General features: G+C 41.5%; 1 non-coding gene across 1 annotated transcript; it reads right to left on the bottom strand.

Moving 5' to 3' along the window:
• Nucleotides 1-509: 509 nt before the first annotated feature.
• trnat-cgu lies at nucleotides 510-582 on the bottom strand. The gene has a single exon. It is a non-coding gene; the product is annotated as a tRNA-Thr (tRNA).
• Nucleotides 583-6,238: the final 5,656 nt, after the last annotated feature.

Below are 6,238 nucleotides of genomic sequence, written 5' to 3'. Positions count from 1 at the left end.
TTTGATATGTCCTCACTAGACATCTACCTCCACCAGGTTCACCGGATGGCAGTTAGCACAGCAGTAGAGGCAAAGTACTGTCAAAAGCAATGGGGTAACAGTAAACATGTATAAACATGTGGGTTTGCTAACACTATCGAGGCCTCAGTGGGATTATCATGGGCAGTATTGGGCACCTCCCTTTCGAAGAATGAAGTTGAGGCCAAAGAGCAAGTGCAGAAATTAACTAGGACCATAATAATCCTTGCATTGGATATAGCGCCTTATCGCGCCTTTGAGACGTCTCAAAGTGCTTTTCAGAATATACTGAAAGTGGATTGACTGTATTTTTTGTGGGCGAAACACGGCAGCCAATTGCGCACAGCAGCGTCCCCACAAACAGTCGTGGATTGAGAGACCAAATTATTATTAGTATTTTTTGAAGGGATTATTACCCCATAAAAGCAATCCGCCAATCGACTAACAACCGGGTTTTTACTTACTGTAGGTCAGAAAACTTGCCTGATGTTTCGCCCTCCTGGGAATCAAACCCGGGTCCTCTCGCTTACGAGACGAGCACTCTAACCACTGAGCTACAGGACTTGGGAGAGGTTTTACTTATCAGGAGAGACTAGAGGAACAGAACAATTTCCCTAGAACAGAGAGGAAACGCGATAGTTTTTGGTTTAATATTATTAGGATTTTAATAAACAGGGGAAGCTACAGAGGTATGGGTGAAAGGCAGGTAAATGGGACTGAATGCATCGCCATTTGAAACAGCCAGCACAGACATAATGGGATGAATTGCCTTCTTCTGTGCTGTAAATTTAAATGGTTCTGTGGTTCTGGGGAATAATCCTTCCAGTCCTTCACAAAAATATTAAATCAGAGCTATACCCGTTCGATTTCAGAGAGTTCAACCTTTCTAATCCCAACCCACAGCTCAGGTCCAAATCCAATTGTCCAGCGCCTTGGGACGTCTTCCCGACGTGAAAGGTGCGTATACCAATGTAATTTGTGGTTGTTGGCCAGTTTACCCGTACCAAGTAGTTTCAGAGTTTTGTTAGCAAACACTGAGGGCTTCGAGTCGGTGCCGTTTCAGAATGTGAGGTTTAAAAATAAATGGAAGCGACACTTCGAAGAGGAACGATCACAGCATGAATGAATGAACCTGCATTCCGGCTCACTCGATCAGCCACTTCGAGAGAAAAGATTGCAGCTTGACGGGATCCGCATCCTGGTTCGCTCGGCCATGCTCACTCGCTCCATTGAGGTGGGCGTGATCGGGAAAGAGCAGCGTTTATTACGCAACGTTCCCTTAGGAGAATAAGGCGTCAGCCTGACTCAGTCGGGAGCACTCTCGCCTCGCTGTGTCGGAAGGGTGGGAGGATTCAAGCCCCACTTGAGGACACTGAACTCATTACATCTTGACTGACCCAGTGCAATGTTCAGGGGTGGGTGTGTGTGTGTGGGGGGTGTGCTGCATTATCAGAGGTGGCGTCCTTTGAATGAGATGTTAAACCGAGGCCTCGTCTGTGCCCGTTGAGGTCAAAAGTGTGATTCGAAAAAAAAAAGGAGTTTCTCCGTATGTTCTGGCCGACAACCAGACAGATTTTTTTTTTAAAAATCGGTCGTTCACTTCACCGCTGTTTGCGAGACATTGTTGTCTGCACATTGGCTCCGTGTTCACCTCTAAAATACAGACACTACACTTTACAGTAATTTCCGTGAAGCACTTTTGAGACATCTCAATGGCATGATAAAGCACTGTATCAAATGTAAAAAGGAATATTATAAATTGCTTGAACCAATCAGACTGAGCAATAAAACCAGAATACTTCCTGGTATCTGTCCTTAACTTGCAATTCATTACACTACACCTAAGCCCATGTTGTGTTGTTCAGCTGCCTTGGGACATCTGAAAGTGTTGCTCTGGATTTTCTCTCTCGGTGACGATTGAAACCTCCTATAGTTTGACTTTTTGGGCCAAATGGCGTCTATTTGTGCTTTACGATTCTATGATTATAAGGTCCCCCGTATGAGAAATTCCCTTTGGAGGCTGAAGACCTCACCATCATTAAGTACATACAAATTTGCTAAGCGAAAGAAGACCCAGGTCCATCCAGTTCACTTTCCACCAACCTGGCCATCACACACGTCGTGTCCCAAACTACATCTCGAGATATTATTTCTTAACAGAAATCCGTATAATTTGTTTGTGAAAGAATCAACACATTCAGCTTCCACCGTTTTCCCTTTTCCACATGGTTAACTGCTCCGTCACTGAAGTAGTGTTTCCGCAGACTTGTTCTGAACAAATTGCTCACAGCGTATTCCCCCAACACTAGAGGATCAGTTTGCTGCTCTCCGCTGCATTGCTTCAAGCACAGGATCATGGCTTCTTGAACTTTGCAGGCAAGAGGACAGCTGAGCAGTTGGCACACGTCCAAAGTATTCACCATTGCCGCTCTGAACTGGTCTTTAAATGGAACCCAGGAATAGTCTGGAAACAGATTTTCCTTCCCTTTTTCCTCTCAGAGAAAAGCAACCGTTCTTCAGAGCCTCACCCCGGCTGGAATAAGAACCCGGCAAGAGAGCTTTATTTTTTGGGCAAAACAGTTTCAACTCGTCGACAAAGAAAGGCACCGTATGTAGAATTCAAGCGAATTCCTACACAAATTGATTTCTGTAACTTGACAGCACAGCTTAGAATAAACATGTTAACATCGTATCTGTAAGTTATGTTAGCTGTGATCAGTCGCAACGCACAAGGTCACACACTGATTGCGTACTGCAAACAGTCCATCAAAGCAATTTTTGGTACAATTAACCCTCTCCTGGCTGATTATGAACTTTGCACAGGATGGAAAACTGTCTGCAGTGAAGTTACTCGGGGTCACGAGAGATTCCAATGCCATCCATCGTCACTGGACAAACCCATGAACCTTAAGAAAACTATGTCAATATTACTGATGGGACATCTATAGATTTTTTTTTGCTCCGAGTTATGATCTCTCGGATTTAGCAAGTTCATCGAGAAACCAGATTTAGGTGAGAATCAAAGAGGATATGTAGAGAAAAGCGAATCTCCCCTCTGGCAGTTGAGCTTTGAGATGAAAACTGTTTGGAGACTTTCAAAGAACTCTGCTAAACAGACTTATGGACTCTTATCAAAAGTTAAGTGACAAGGCAGGAAGATCACAAGGTCCAAGTAGTTACCAATTTAATCAAAGTGAGCAATAATAATATTAATTCTTGAATTTGATATATTTGGGACGTATTCCCGACGTGAAAGGCGCTATACAAATATAAATTTTGTATTGTTCTGCTTTATCATCTCAAAGTACTTGCAGCGTTTTACTGTCAATAGTGACTGTGTATTCATAAACCAGAGAAAGCAGATGAAAAGATCTTGCTACTTGTAAGCCCCTTTTAACTCCTGGTGTAAATGAAGCTCTTAGCATTGCTTTAAGACTGACCTCAGCTGCTGACTGTCACTTTATCTGTAATGTGTTTAACAACTACAAAACCTTTTACTTAGCTGGTTGGTGATTTAGGAGTCAGGTCCATGCCATACAATCTATTGACACAGGTATAGAGGAAGCAATGGAACGAACCAAGGCACAGAAGCCAAAGGTTATTGCCAACAGACACTGAACTAGAATGAGATTGTATGGCTCATTACATTTTCACGTTTATTATTGTCGAATGTCAGAAGATAGATTCCAAAATAAGCAATGTAAATCACAGGAAAAGGGGGAAAAGGGGAAATGGAATTTCACATTCAAAAACAATCCAAGTATTGCCATCACTAAAACGGTCAGGTTAAAAAGTACTGCTGTAAAAGCTTCCAACGTGCCTGAGTGAAGATCATTTTGCATTACAAAGAGACTCTGCAAAGTTGCATGCAGTATAACCAAGATGGCAACATGATCCTCAAATCTCAGAATAAGCAAATGAAATGAACGAAGGCTATCAGCTCTTCTTCACTTTCCCCAGCCTGACATTCGCTTCTCACACAAGTTGCTTTATCTTGGACAAAATGCTGTTAAAAAAAACAAAAAAATGTGGTTTGCACTCATCCCTTGCAAAATCAAACAGGGCTCTTCAATCTGACCATTGCCTAGAAAGAATCACTGCAAAATAACAACACTTACATTAATCCCATCAGGGTTCAGGCGGATATAAACCGTTCACAGAATTGCTGAAGCAAATAGCACTATAATGGTCTAATGCGTAGATCACCAATGCATAGGTAATTGTGGCCAGCAGGTCCCATAAAAATTAAACGTTTGCTGGTAAAGTTGTAGCTGCAGCAAACTTAACAACCTCTAATCTCCATCATAATAATGCACATAAAATTAACTTTGTACGAATAGAAATCTCTACAAATGAGGAAATGGTCACCTGGACGGAAAGATCTTAAACCCATATAACGTTGTCAGGTTTCTTCTTTGAGGTAGCAATCCCTTTCGCTGTGTAAATACTCTGTCTAAGAAATAATTACAAATATGGTCGTGAAAAGGAGCATCATTTTCACAAAGGTGTTAGCACTACAAAGGCAATGATAGAAATCACAACACAGCAGATCATTGCAAAATGAACTTTGTCGCTCTCGTTCACACCAGTGGAAAGTCTCTTCCAATCACCATTTTTACCAGTGTGAATAGAATGGCTGGTCCCGTGTTCTTCTTATTACTTTTATATACTGTAACCAAGGCCATCAAAGGTGTCAGACACTACATACAAAATATTCACACCTCAACATTGAACACTGGCATCACTTTGATCTGCAACAATACTACGGAGTGGAGTCCTGTAGCTCAGTGGTTAGAGCACTCGCTTTGCAAGCAAGAGACCCGAGTTCATTTCCAGGCAGGTCAGGGCGAAACCTTGGGCAAGTTTCCTTACTCCACACACCTAATAATAATCCCTCCAAAATCAAAAACAATAATAAATTGGGTCATATTCAATCTATGACTGTTTGTGGGACATTGCTGTGCGCAATTGGCTGCCGCGTTCGCCCACATATATACAGTCAATTCACTTTACAGTGTGTTCTGTGAAGCGCTTTGGGACGTCCTCCCGACGTGAAAAGCGCTATATCAAATGCAAGGATTATTATTATTATTATTATTATTACGGATGGTGATCAACTGGCCCTTAAGAAAATATTTGCTAAGCGAAACTAAAATGACAACAATGGCAATTTCAAGCTGTTAATTGTAGGTTTCATTGCGGTCATCTTCTTTGTGTATTTGCATTTATTTAATACTTAGATTTTATCTGATGGAAAAATCATCAAATGGATTTTTCCCTGCTTCCCCACTGCCCATGTACATACATAAGAGAACAGAAATTGATTTAGATAATATTTAGCAGGAGTCAGAGTATCTTAAGAGGATTGTGAACACAAACGTAAACTACACCTTGGATTCATTCAGGGCAGACGATCTCTTTTCTCCTCGGTACTAAATAAAAATGTTAGAAACTAGGACATTAACGCATTTTTTATTTTCTTGAAAGCAAGCGTTCAGGATGGTCATTAACTGACTAATACTGTGAAGTGGGCTTTTAAACCGAACTAAAATAAAGGGCTGGAAGGTGTTATTTAATGATTTAGTGAAATATACAGTTGCTTCCTGAATGAGAACTTATCCACGCAGCATAAAATGTAATGTTTACGGCACAATGCTGCTAATGCCACTCAACAATTGATCGACCTCCCAATTTTGTTGACTTTCGAGCCACAAATCCAGTTGTTGAGAGGATAACTATTGTCAGATACATTACAGATTGTACCAGCTGTATCCCAACCATTGCATTTGGAAACTACACGATTTAGTAAACTGGCCAAGTGGAGCATTGTGACCTGGAGAGAAACTAAAATTAAGGAGTCCCCAACCTCTGTAGCCTGGGCTCACTTCTTTGTAGGATAACTGGCTGATAAGCAGCAGTTGGGACTGTAGCATTTACCAGAAAACTGAACACTAATGAAGTCTAAGCACAGCTCGAATGTAGAACTCTGGTAATCTCAGTGAAACAACTGTTTCAGTTGGCTAAATGCTGTAAGCTGTGCCCTGTGCAAAGCTCACTGCAATCTAGTCTTGAAAGTGTTGTAAATTACATGGTTCTTGACAACGGGGTACGGGAATTACATCTTTAAAATGTCCTGTTGTTATTAGGACTCTTCACAAGAAGGTATTCTGTCACGTAACAGAATGTCACCCTTGTGACACTTCTTATGTATTCACGTTCC

The sequence above is a fragment of the Callorhinchus milii genome, unplaced genomic scaffold (assembly GCF_018977255.1).
Source record: "Callorhinchus milii isolate IMCB2004 unplaced genomic scaffold, IMCB_Cmil_1.0 Scaffold6, whole genome shotgun sequence".
Lineage (NCBI taxonomy): Eukaryota > Metazoa > Chordata > Chondrichthyes > Chimaeriformes > Callorhinchidae > Callorhinchus > Callorhinchus milii.
Note: the sequence above shows the minus strand (reverse complement) of the source record. Positions and strands in the feature narration are given on the sequence as shown.